Source organism: Lactuca sativa, chromosome 7 (genome assembly GCF_002870075.4).
Source record: "Lactuca sativa cultivar Salinas chromosome 7, Lsat_Salinas_v11, whole genome shotgun sequence".
Lineage (NCBI taxonomy): Eukaryota > Viridiplantae > Streptophyta > Magnoliopsida > Asterales > Asteraceae > Lactuca > Lactuca sativa.
The window spans coordinates 27,077,488-27,090,188 of NC_056629.2; positions in this window are offsets into that span (position 1 = coordinate 27,077,488).

The following is a 12,701-nucleotide window of genomic DNA, read 5'->3' on the forward strand; positions in this document are numbered from 1 at the left end:
ATCATATAACATTTTTTGTGTGGGCTAGTTATATCACGATAAAATAACTATAATATGTATATGAAAAAATTATACTAGTTTATTTGTAACAATATGTTACATTGTCAAATAACATTTTTATAAACTAGACTTGATGTATTTTCGCATATAATGATAATTTGTTTGCATAATCATAGGCAAATATATCCCCCTTCCCCGAAATAATTAGAAATATAAAAAGGGGTCGTAAACACTCACCCTTGAAGTGTGAGTTTGATTTGTACGAAACTAGTTTAGTTTGAGAAACTTGTCGTGAGAAATCGTAAAGCCACGATTCTTGAACTTTGAAATACTTTCGGGACCGTTTTGTTAGAATTTACACTATAGGGGTTGATTTGTAACTTCACTAAACTATAGTGGCTGTTTGGTAATTTAATTAACCAAAGTAGGACTGATTTGGTTAAAACAAATCAAGGGAGGGGTTGTTTTGAATAAATGAAGTCAATGTTTGGGGATTGGGACTTATTTTGAATAAATATTCAACAAGGGGGGTTAGTTTGGCCATTTTATAAAAATCCAATGATTTTAGGGCTTTTTTTGTGCCCCGTCTTTTGTTCGATCGGTCAAAGGAAAGGGAATATTAACGAAGGCAGATGAACGAAGGCGGCAAGAAGGAAGCACTAAGGCAGCGGCGCTGCTTCGGGTTTCTTGCTCGTCGCAGGTCACGAAGATGGCCGAGGGAAACCTCCGGTGATTGCAGATCCCTCGCAAGCGGAACGAGTGCCTCCGATGGTCGACGAGACCGAAGAATGATATGGGAAGAAGCAGCGGGGTTGCGCTCTTTCTCCTCCGACAGTGAGGTGCGAAGGGGAAGGGGAGAACCTAATCCGCTTGGAGCGATGCGAGCAGCAACAGCAGTGCAAGTGAGGAGGCTGCTCTGGCAGTCTCGTAGGTTGTTTCTTTCTTTGATCTGGTAGCACACACGCAGGGGAGGAGGAGTTTGGCTGGTTCGATTGGCAGGAAAAAGAGGAAGAAAACCAAGAGGCTGCTGCCCCTTCTTGATTTCGCTGGGAACAACCATCTAAGGGGCGTTTGTTTGATGTTTAACAGGAAAGGACGAAGGAAGAATAAAGGGGATTTTGTTGTTCTTTTTGTTTGCAGGTAAACACGAGAACAAAAACAAAAGTGTTCTTGGCTGGAAACGAAGAAGAAGACAGAAAAAGCTGGAGGTGATTGGGTATCTTGATCATCCATACCTCCACAAAAAAACGATTTTATCATTGTACAATGTACAAGTTGTGTTTGAGTGTTGATTTGTATCATTGTAGAGGTTGTGTTTGAGTGTTGTCTTGGTTAAAGAAAGAGGGCAAGGAAGTTTTAATTTTTTTTTTGGAAACCACAGATATATTAAAAAGCCAGCAAGTGACTAGATCATGGGCAAGGTATAAGGAGATTACAAATAACATGCTTAACAAAAGTTAAAAGGTGAAATACACTGATCAATCCAACTACCACACGAATTAAAGCTTATGCATTTAAACCACGAAAACAATTGGGAAATAATATCATCCGCGATCTTTGTCGGAGTCGTAATCACCTTGTTGAATGCCTTGTTGTTCCTTGCCATCCAAATGTGCCAAATCATGCAATAAAAGACTCTAATGAGGATCAACTTCTTCTTAGGGCAATTACCCGAAAAGCAACAAAGTCAAGATATTCTTCCATGTTGGAAAATCGCCCACCAGTTATGCCTCACCATTTTAAAATGCAATCGCGTGTATCTTCTACAACCTTACAAGTTACAAATAGATGGTCCACCGTCTCTGATTCAACTCCACAGAGTGTACATAAATTAGACTTCACATTAATACCCCTTTGAACAAGCTTTGTTGCAACCGACACTCTCCTCAAGACAACACACCACACGAAACTACACACTTTGAGAGGAATTATTTTTGACCATTCAACTATTGGGCCATTGTGTGAACTTGACATGTAATCAATTCTTGTAACGCCCGCAGATTCGAGCTAGTCAATTTCGTACATATAAAGAACGCCGAAATCCAACCTATAACGAATAAGTTATGACCCGTCGAAGTTTCGCGATGGAACCGGCACGACACCGGGAAGCGTAAATAGTAAATTTATGATAGAATGGATTTTAGCCTAAGAAATCTAAACAAAAGTCATAGAAGACGTTAAACCGAGAGCGTCCATAAAAAGAATGCCTAAATCTGACTTTGTATGAGGAAGTTATGATTTTTCGAAGTTTCGGCACCGAAGTTCGAATATTAGATCGAGCGGTTTATAGCCGACACAGCCTAATCGAGAATCGAAGATCTCGTTAATAGTAGCGTAACGATAAAAAGATAGACGAAAATAGACATCGGATGAAAAAGTTATGGATTTTTAACGGACTAATCCTGTCCCGGCCTGTTAAAAATATAACTTTTAAAATAAAGTCAAAATTAGCTAGCAGAGTCTAAACAAAAGTTGTAGAGTGCGGTCCCGCCTACGCGTAGATATAATGAACGTCGAAAACAGAGCTCGTACGTGAAAGATATGAATTTTTGAAGACGGGAGTGCAAATTGCAAAGCTGGGTGCGAGGGGTATGCCCAACATATCCAAAGTACGCCTCGCGTACGAAGAGCCTACGCTGCGCGGTCTAGCTTCCTTGTGCGGTCTAAAGGTGTCCACATTACTCCATCCGAGGGTCAGCACCTGTCCACTACGTCTAGCGTACTTTGAGGAGTATGCCCAGCGTTCAGAGGAGAGGGCGGCTATAAAAGGGCTGCGAGGGCAGCCGACCAATGCACACAAAATCCATTCTCTCTCTCTCTCACTGCTTTCTCTCTCTCTAACCCATTCCAACTGCCCTAGCACTCGAAGGAAGCCCCGAGACTCTCGTAATCCCGAGAAAAAGGGTCTTTCGGTTCAGAAACGCTGCTCCAAGCGAAACCCGGTTTTCAATAAAAACCCGTTGTAAGTGAGCTACGCCTACGCTATTTTTAATATAGCTTTTATTTAATTATAGTAATGTTACTAGGACCTTAAAATAATTATTTGGGCTATTATTATGAGTTATAAAAGAGTCGTTATAATATCTTTTAACCACTCGTGGTACGGGGAATCTGGTTTAAAGGGTTGCATATAGTTGTTGGATTTCAGAAGTGCTATATACCAAAATGGTCATGCCCTCCGGTGTTTTATGTTTGACCCCTGTCTGTACATGTGGGTGAAGAGTATTGTTTAACGGTTATATAATAGTAAGAATAGTTAGACTATTAATTAGTCTCAGTGAATATTACACTAAACCCTAGTGGTAATGATAGTAGTTTTGTTGAAGAAAATTATTTAAAGAGTAACGAAGTGATGTCCAAGTTTAGAATCAACACCTTAACAAGTGAGTGCATAGTTACTTTCATCTTACACATAGATTTGAAGTATTTGTTGGATTAGTGTCCAAGCCCATAACTATATTTGGTATGTACTTGACCTAGTTGTGCATGGTCATTTTGGGTTGCTTTCACCAAAGCAACTTAATAGGATGATTTATGGAGAAAGATGATTAATTATGATTTAGTAATATATTATATGAACAATATGTTAAAGGAGAAATCATATTGTTTAATTAATATTAGTCAAATATTAATTAAGAATCAATTTTGTGACTATAAGACATTAATTAAACTTAGGGGACTGAAATTGTAATTATAAGATAATTGAAATTGGGCTATGGATCACCTTGGAACAGAGGTTGGACGCATTCTATGGGAAGCCCATAAGGAATTCGTCCAAGGGGTGTTCTAAAGGGAGTCCATGGGCTGCTTGGAGCCTAAGCAGTCAAATTAGGGTTTCCTTGTTTGATAACCCTAATTGCCTCACTATATAAAGACCCCTATGGCCCCAAAAACGTGGTGAACTCTTTTGGAAGAACCCTTGGACGTTTTTGGTGATCCTCCTCGTTCTCATTAGTCATTCTCTTGCTCTTGGTGTTTATAAACCATTAGATGAGTGACATTTGTGACTCTAAGCTCCAAGGAAATAAGATTGAAGAGATTCAAGCCATTCCACAAGATGTAATCATCTAGATCTGTTCTTGCATGTCAATTTTAAAATTAGTATGCTAGATCTAGGGTTTATAAGTCTTGGATGAATTGCACGTATAGTAGAGAAACCTAGATCCAAGCCTTAGGGGTTGCATGAGCACATAGGATGTTCTTTTGTATAAAACCCATCAGTGGTATCAGAGCCAGGATTGGTTTCTGTTGTATTTGATGTTTACATGTTCATCCATTGCTTGAAAAATCGATTTCTGTCCACTGCTCGACTGAACTCGACGAGTCACTTGCTGGACTCGGCGAGTCCAGACAGTGACTCGACGAGTCCCGGAGTCAGACAGAGGGAAAATCGGGATTTTTGCTATTTTTGCTGAGGGGTAATTACCAAAAATGTTTTTCATCAATAAAATCCAAATTTTATCAATATTTGGTGATTATCCTTACCAAAATAGAAGATAATTGTCAAAATTAAGATAATTACTTGTTTTATAAGATAAATATTAATTATTTGTAATTTTGTTTTGAATTATCTAGTAAGAAATTGAATTAGGTCAAATTTAGATAACTACCAATTATTTGATTAATTTTAATTATTTGTGATTTGATCTAGATAGTTTTGAAAAGTTTCAAAAAAAGCCCTCAAGTTTTGGAATTAAAATTTTTTGATTAAAAGTTTAATTTTGAAATATTTAAATTCTAAACCCTAATTATTTGAAATGTTTCAAGACTTGCCCTCAAGTTTTGGAATTTAAATTTTAATTAAAAGTTTAATTTTAAAATGTTAAATTCTAAAACCCTAATTTTTGAAAAAGTTCAAGTTGCACCCTTATGGTTTTATTAGATTAATTAAGTATATAATTAAAAGAGAGATAATAAATTCATAATCATATGGTTTACATTAAATTAAATTAAAAGTGTAATTTGTTAAATTAGATTACATAGTATTTTAAAAGTGTTAAATATACCCTTATACTATACATATAAAATTAAAAGTCTAATATTATATATGTATAACTTAAATGTCAATCTTACCGTTAGTAGGCCTCATTCACGAAGCTGGTCTATAAGAGGTGTTTAAGGAAGCGGCCTGTAAAATGACCGTCATTGGGTATCCACTCTTACCCACCGCACTCTTGACTAGTGGAGGGTCTTTAGTCGAACGGGTAGAATAGGGCAAACCCTTTCCATTAAAATTATAATGAATTATAAAGTAACTAAATGTTTTTACAAAATTCCCAATCTTAGTTACTTTAGGCAAAAATGAATTTGATGCAATTCCATAAAATTACACTATGTACCCTTGCTGAGACGTTAGTGGAGCGTGTGTGGTTAACCGGCACACTAAATGGGTTCTAAGAAAAGGTAGCGAAGGGTGACTCAGGGTTTGTCATAGTTCGGTGGAGCGTGTGTGGTTAACCGGTACATAGAATAGGTGACTGTAACATTCGGGGCACCATGTAAGTTTGCATGGTTATTCACACCCTGTTTTGTGATCCTCGGCATCCCAATCACAAAACGAGGGGCATATCGAGATTTAAACATGCCATTGAAAAGTTCAATGAATCTTAAAGGATCTAGGAGTTTTCAATACATTTAAAACTTAATCTCTTTTTCGTTTTTCATGGTGGAAAATTAGTGAATCATCATTCACTTACCTACAAATGTTCTGCAATTTGGGTTACGACATCCCTCTTTCTCATTAGTCATTCTATTGCTCTTGGTGTTTGTAAACCATTAGAGGAGTGACATTTGTGACTCTAAGCTCCAAGGAAAGAAGATTGAAGAGATTCAAGCCATTCCATATGAGGTAAGCATCTAGATCTGTTCTTGCATGTCAATTTCAAAATTAGTATGCTAGATATAGGGTTTATAAGTCTTGGATGAATTGCATGTATAATAGAGAAACCTAGATCCAAGCCTTAAGGTTTGCATGAGCACATAGGATGTTCTTTTGTATAAAACCCATCAGTATTTTATATAAATTACGTGCTATGTGTGCATATTATATGTATACTTGCTATCTATGCTGGATGAACGATGTTATACATGTTATAAATGATTTAAACTGTATGTGTATTTTATATCTACAAAATGTGTTGGGTAAAACATGGGTAGATGTACTAGTTGCTGTGTGATAAAATAAAATAATGAGACGCCTCGATGTTATTGATGATCCAGTCATCTAGCAGAGTATAGATGACGACCACAAACTATTCTAGACAGTCCAGTGGAACACTAGCAGGCTCGCAATATGTTGGTGTTTATTTGAACTGTGTGCTCACCAGCAGTACTCCATCCCCTACATGGTTGCCTTATTTGACATGAATTGCTGAGGAACCCCTGAAGCATGTGTTGTCACCCCGATGAAAGTTCTTAGACTATGTCCCTTGTGTTAGATGTTTTAGGGACGTAGAGTGAGGATAACGGGAAGGGGTAATCGGGTTATTGGTTTGATAAAGTTAATAAACTTATTTATTGTGGGTTGAAAACCCTATGTACTCATCAGGTTTCCTAACCTGACCCACTTAGTTTATTTGAATCACAGGTGTCGATATGAAGTTACATTACACTAAGAGATTAAGGAGATATAAATCACTAGTGATTATGAATCTAAGTTTTATTTTTGCTTATGTTTTTGTATTGACGATGACATCCCAAATGTTTTATAATGGATAAACATACATTTCTTCGGAAATGCTTTGATAACGTATTTATCATCTTTTCTGGGAACAAATTCCGCAACACTTTTATTTAAAATGTTAATCTGATTTTCAAACAAAGCATAAACAAAATCGGTCTTTTCTGGCCATGAAAAATGGGGATGTCACAATTTTCTTCCTTAATATGTTCACCGTGTATATACCATCAACATTGAGATTGAATCTAAACCCCATCACATTGGGTGTGATTATGATATTGTTGAGGGATCGAGGGGTATATACCCAGCTCCTACAAACTTATTGCCATAATGGCAAAAATGGTCCCTCCCTCCAGAAATCATTTCAAATTAAATCACATATTTACCCTTTAAACCCCTCCTTCAGAAAACCCTTACAAATTAAGTCTGAAATTTACCTTTTTAACCCAGCCTCATGAAGTCCTTTACAAATTAAGTCTAATACTTACCAAATAGCCCCTTATCCTCCAAAATCTTTTCAAAAAAAATCCCAAAATTACTTTTTATCCCCCGAATAATCCGATTTATAACATTTGGCTCCCCAAAATTAACACCCCACTTAGTAATATGGATTTAGGGCGACTATACGTTCATCAATATTATCTATTTATTTATTTAATAAATAGGATGTTACATGTGAAGCATTTGAGGCGTCACATTTGAGGTGTTAGGCTCTTAAAGGTCCAAGGAAACAAACTACAAAAAAGGTAGTCAACTAACTAGTTTTGTTATACAAGTACCCATGTTTTGCATGCTAGTTAGGATAATGCTCTGGAAAATCAAATTGCATGTATAATTAGAGAAAACATATATCCAAAGCGTTTAGGGTTGTATATGCACCTTAAGGTTGTTAGAGTGCTCAAAACCTATCAGTGGTATCAGAGCCTAGGATTGTTCTCTATTATACTTGATGTTTTATTGGTTTTCAAAGTTGGAAAGATCGAATTTCTGCATTATGACAGGTAAACTCGCCGAGTCCACTCAGAAACTGACCAACTCGACGAGTCCAGCTCATGCACTCGCCGAGTTGGTGCTCCTGTGTGCAGAATTTCGAGTTTTTGGCAGAAATTGGATTAGGATCATTATCCCAAATTGTTTTTTGAACCGTGAAATCTGTTTTTTCATAAGGTAATGATCATGCTTGTCCAATTAAAAGATAATTGTCATAATTTCAAGATTTATATTAGTTTATATGATTAGGCTAATTTCTTGAAGATTGATGATATAAATTATCTTATGCTTATGAGTTTAACTAGATCATGTATGAATTATTTGATTATTGTGTTGATTAAATTAATGATCTAAATGGTTTTAATGGAATCCATAACTTGTCCTCAAGTTATGGAAAACCAAAAGTCTTTTCTTTAAAAGTCATTAAACTCATAAGTTAAGAAAATGAAAGGTTTTGAATAGTGTCAAAACTTGTCCTCAAGTTTTGGAATTTGTAAAGTCACACTTATAAATACTTTAATTCCAAACCCTAGAGTTTTAAAAATTTAAAATTCAACCCTTATACTATTATAATATTATAGGGTTAATAATTATATATATATATATATATATATATATATATATATGTATGTATAAGACAATTTAGTGTTACCGTTAGTAGGTCTCATTCACGAAGCCGGTCTATAAAGGGGGTAAAAGGTTACTTCCTATAAAATGATAGTTAAATGGGTGTCCACTCTCACCTACCGCTTCCTTGACTGGTGGAGCGTCGTTAGCCAAACGGGTAGGATAGGACATTAATTCTCGTTAAAAGTTAATTAAAATTATAAAGTAACTAAATGTTTTATTAAATTCCCAATCTTAGTTACTTTAGGAAAACGTGAAATTGATGCTAATCCATGAAATTTCACTTTTCACCTTGCCAAGTCATTAATGGAGCGTTTGTGGTTAACCGACACATTAACTTGGACTAGTAAGGGTGGCAAAGGGTAGCTTGGTGTTTATCATAGATCGATGGAGTGTGTGTGGTTAACCTGCACATTGATTAGGTGATAAATGACATTGAGTGTACCAAGTTAATTTGCATGGTTATTTACACCTTATTTGTGATCCTCGGTATCCCAGTCACAAACCTGAAGGGCATAATCGAGATTTAAACATGCCATTGAAATTTCAATTAATCTCAAAGGAATCTAGGAATTTCAATCCAATTAAAACTTAATAATCTATATCGTTTTTCATGGTGGAAATTGGTAAATCGTCATTTACCTACCTTCAAATATTTTGCAAGTTGGATTACAGCATCCTTCTTCCAAATTGTAAAATATTGTGTTGGGTCATAGCCTTAATATTTTATTTGGGTGTTATATTAAGGTCTTTTGTCTAATCTACACTTTGTCTTTCTTTCTTTTCAGATGTCTTTCAACACTGCTTCTGGCTCTAACCCTACTAGCTCCTTTTCTCTCATGAACTTGTGCGGGAGAGTCATCTTTTATCGTTCCAACTTCAATGACTGGATTAGGAACATCGGGATGGTTACTCGCTATGAGGACAAGGTATATGTCCTAGACAAGGAGATTAAGGAAATCGATGAGTCTTCTGCTACTCCTGAGGAGATCGCTGAGTTTAGGACTCATGAGAAGGATGCCACCAAGGTGTCTTGTATCATGTTGGCCACCATGACAGCTGAAATCCAAAAGTCTTATGAGGACTTCTACCATTTTGAGATACACCAAGACCTGATGGAAAGATACCGTCAGAGTGCTCATCAAGAGAGGTATGAAATCATATCTTCCATGATAACAACTAAGATGAAGGATGGTGAACCCATCACGACCCACTCGCAGAAAATGCAAAAAGTTTGTGGACCGTTTGCTAAAATTGAATGTGAACTTCGATGAGGAGCTAGCTATAGATATCATTCTACAATCCTTACCTCCATGTTATGATTAGTTCCGCATGACCTATCATATGAAGAAGGAGGAGGTCACACTTAGTAAACTTCAAGGGCTTTTGAGGACTGCTGAAAGTAGTCTCAAAGGTAAATCGGTTGTTACTACTCCTACCACCGCCCCTGTTCTGGAAATTGGAAAAGGGAAGGGGAAGAAGAGGAAGGCTCCCTCTAAGAGACGCAAGGGAAAGTCTCTTGATGGATCATCTTCAAGTGGGACCAAGTGTAACAGCTCAAATTTTCAAATAAATTTTTCGTTAAAAATAAAACATCATTATTCAACAAAAGGGTTTATTCCAAGTTTATTTCAAAATAAAAATAATAAATCTCCAGGATCTCCAACAGTGGCAGTGTGTACGTGTCACGCCGGCGCCTTCCCACGGTCATCACTAGTACCTGAAAAACATAAACACAACTAGTAAGCATAAATGCTTAGTGAGTTCCCCAGTATACGACTTACCCACATACGCCTTCCGGCCCGGACATTTCGGTCCACATAATATTGCCTTCCGGCCCGGACCTTTCGGTCCACATAACATTGCCTTCCGGCCCGGATCTTTCGATCCACATAACATTGCCTTCCGGCCCGGATCTTTCGATCCACAAGATAATTGCCTTCCGGCCCATGCACATATATAACACATAACACAAATACTCTAACACATAAAGCACATATATCATACCGTTCTCACTAACACATAAAGTCTCGCCTTCCGGCCCGTATAATCATACATCACATATAAGCACACATCGCATATAAAGCATCTATCTCTCTAGACATAGCATGAATATAACATACGCGACCTTCCGGTCTAACAGTCAAACCCTTCCGGGTGAAGTATAGTGAGAAAACTCACCTCGTAGTACGCAGGCTATAACCTCCTCGAGCTACTCGCACACGATCCGCTAGTCCGCAGGTTCCCTATAATACCACAGCCCTAGTTAATGATCTTATCAAACAAGACAACTGACCCCTCTAAGAGATATACAGGTCAACGGTCAATCTTGACCAGACTCGTCGAGTGCAAAGGGTGACTCGACGAGTATAGACACCCTGACACCACTCGCCGAGTCTGAAGAACGACTCGACGAGTTCTAGTAGATCTTCAAGCTACTCGCCGAGTCTGAAGAACAACTCGGCGAGTCCTAATGAACCTTCAAGATACTCGCCGAGTCTGAAGAACAACTCGGCGAGTTCTAGTACATCTTCAAGCTACTCGCCGAGTCTGATCATTGGACTCGGCGAGTCCTCGCCATGCAGTCAATCCACTGCCTCCTGTACTTCACATGATTACGCGGCATATAGATATGGGACTTCCTGGGCTTTCATATATACTATTACAGGGTTTTTAAAACACTTACACAACAACATAATATATCAAACCCTTAAATGGGTTTCCTAACCCTAATCACGCATTCAACGTAAAAACTACAGATTTTCGACCCGAATAATACCTGGAACGTGTTCCCTGTGTCCCCAAGCCTCCAACACTCAATTCCTTTGATCACTAACTTGCTTCTCCTTGTCTAGCAACTTCTTCAAGCCTCCTCAAGTCTTCTCTCTTGCCTCAAACGCTCACACGCTCCCAAGATGTCTTCAACCGGCCAAAAGACGTGACATGACGGCCATAAGATCGTTATATACGATCAGAAATGAAACGGCTAGGGTTCAGCTGAAACAGCGTCGACTCGCCGAGTCCTTATTTGGACTCGTCGAGTCCAGTCGCGTATCTGCGTCTGCGACCAAGACTATGACCCTACTCGGCGAGTCATGCACCTACTCGCCGAGTCCCCCTTTAAATATACCCAAAAATAATTTAAATAAATACCTGAAATTCCGGGCTGTTACAACTCTCCCCCACTAGAACTAGACTTCGCCCTCGAAGTCTCTCATTCTGCGAACAACTCCGGATGTTGCTCCCGCATTTCTCTTTCCGGCTCCCAAGTCATCTCCGATCCTTTCCGATGTTGCCACTGAACCAACACCAGAGGTATCTCCTTGTTCCGTAGAACCTTGATTTTCCGATCCCTGATAGCTACTGGTCTCTCGGCGTAATTCAGGCTCGCATCCACCTGAATATCTTCTAACGGAACCACTGCTGCCTCATCGGCTATACACTTCCTCAACTGCGACACGTGGAAGGTATTGTGAATCTGACTCAGCTCCACTGGCAACTCCAACCGATAAGCTACCCGACCTACCCTTGCAATTACCTGAAATGGACCTATGAACCGGGGCCCCAATTTGCCCCTCTTCCTGAACCGGATCACCCCTTTCCAAGGAGAAACCTTTAGGAGAATGAAATCGCCGACCTGGAATTCGAGCTCGGACCGGCGTCTGTCCGCGTAACTCTTCTGTCGGCTCTGGGCGGTCAATAACCTCTGCCTCACCCGTTGGATCTGCTCAGTCGTTTGAAGTACAATCTCTGTACTGCCCAACACTCTCTGTCCCACTTCTCCCCAGCAAATGGGAGTCCGACACCTCCTACCATACAACAACTCAAAAGGTGGCATACCAATGCTCGAATGATGGCTGTTGTTGTAGGAAAACTCAGCCAGCGGCAGATGCGCATCCCAGCTACCCCCGAAGTCTAACACACACGCTCTAAGCATATCTTCCAATGTCTGGATCGTCCGCTCGCTTTGACCGTCGGTCTGGGGATGGTATGCGGTACTAAAATGCAGTTTAGTACCCAACTACTCATGGAATTTCTTCCAGAACCTGGAAGTGAAACGTACATCGCGATCCGAAACAATCGAGGTCGGCACTCCATGCCGAGATACTATCTCTCTCACGTACAACTCCGCCAACTTCTCTGCTGATGAACTTTCACTAATGGCAAGGAAATGCGCACTCTTTGTTAGTCTATCCACAATCACCCAAATCGCATCGACTCCCCTGGCAGTTTTCGGCAATTTGGTGATGAAATCCATCGTAATCTGATCCCACTTCCACTCAGGGATCTCCAAGGGTTGCAACTTACCGTGCGGTCTCTGGTGCTCGGCCTTAACTTTACGGCAGGTCAAACACCTCTCCACGAACCACGCAACGTCTCTCTTCATGCACGGCCACCAGTACTC